Consider the following 1,528-nt stretch of genomic DNA (forward strand, 5'->3'; position numbering starts at 1 on the left):
CACTCTCTCTCTGCCAGTCTCACGCACAAAGAGGGCACTGTACGGCTGTGTTTATAACCAAGAGTCCCTGCACTGCAATTTAGGAGGCGTGCAGCGCAGGAAATTGCTGGCCTCTGCCGAGGCATGCTTTCACTGAGGGAATGGCATTCATCAGCCAAGTAATTGGCAGGTTACTTTTTAAAATACCTTGTTGGTAATTACCTTATAAACAAAATCACACATCACTAAAGCCAAAGGTTGTTTGGACTGCAGCGACTTGATCATACTGAGCAATTTGTTTGTCATCTCTAAAATATGCATGCTACATCAGCAAAACCCTCTGACAGAGTTTCACGCTGGGTGGTAAGTTATAGCTTACAGGCGTGTGAGAGTTTGCCTTTTTATACCACAGGCTAATTGAGGGCCTTGACTGTTTGCATATCTGGAAACATGAAGCTGGTGTGAGCCACTGGTCAAATACACAGTATCTTTGTCATTTATTGGAGCGATGCTGTCTGTGTTTTCAGAGCAAACAACAGGATCAGCAGGGTCTCCGCGGAGCAGCTCAGACCCTTCCTCGCTCTGGAAACACTCGACCTCAGCAACAACAACATGGTGGAAATCAAGGCGGGCTCCTTCCCCGCGCTGGCCCTCAGGAACCTGTGAGTGTTTCCCAGAGTGTTTGTGCCTGAATGAGCAGAATAAATCTGAATGAATCCTTTTGTCTGACCACTTACAGATGTAGCTGTTGTGGTGCTTTAATGGACCTACATGTGTCTGTTTCTGTAACGACATTTCTTTATGTAATTATTCTGTGTTTCTTTGTCAGGTACCTCAACAACAATCGGATCTCCTCCCTGGAGACGGGCTGCTTCACCAACCTGTCCAGCAGTCTGCAGCTCCTCCGGCTCAACCGCAACCGCCTGGCCTCCATCCCAGCCAAGATCTTCACGCTGCCCCACCTGCTGCACCTGTAAGCTTCACCGTTTGACTCTCAATCAGGCTTTAGATTTTGAAGATATTATCCTTACAATCATCAAATACCCTAATAAACTGGAATCTCTTTACCTTAACATTTTGTCAAGAAACAAATATTTGCATTGCATTAACAATAGGATGCATACATTTTTTTATTCAATATCCTCTTTAGTTCAAATCTATAATATTTAATAAATCATATTGTTCCATAAGGGATGTAAATAGAAAACATAATAATACATTGCTCTCAGATAATGAGTCCTGTGTTTTAAGATCGAGACTCTTCTTTCACTTCTCTACCACGATAGAAACGAGAAAGATTTTCCAGCCACATGTATGACAATATTCATGATTGTCCTGATAAAGAAATTCCCCACTATCGACTTATTGTGAGTGGGTTATCACTGCCATCCAGTAGCATCAAGCCCTCCCAAACCTAACTGGCAGTGTGTGTGTGTGTGTGTGTGTGTGTGTGTGTGTGTGTGTGTGTGTGTGCGTGTGCGTGTGTGTGCGTGTGCGTGCGTGTGTGTTTCAGGGAGCTGAGCAGGAACAGGGTCCGCAGGGTGGAGGG

The 1,528-nt window shown here is 44.7% G+C and overlaps 1 long non-coding RNA gene across 1 annotated transcript; it reads left to right on the forward strand.

The window, feature by feature from the left end:
- Positions 1-508: 508 nt before the first annotated feature.
- Positions 509-1,528, forward strand: LOC104966927 (uncharacterized). The gene is made up of 3 exons (XR_800700.1): positions 509-641; positions 809-952; positions 1,493-1,528. It is a non-coding gene; the product is annotated as an uncharacterized lncRNA (long non-coding RNA).

Source organism: Notothenia coriiceps, unplaced genomic scaffold (assembly GCF_000735185.1).
Source record: "Notothenia coriiceps isolate Sejong01 unplaced genomic scaffold, NC01 NC01_scaffold00002278, whole genome shotgun sequence".
Classification (NCBI taxonomy): domain Eukaryota; kingdom Metazoa; phylum Chordata; class Actinopteri; order Perciformes; family Nototheniidae; genus Notothenia; species Notothenia coriiceps.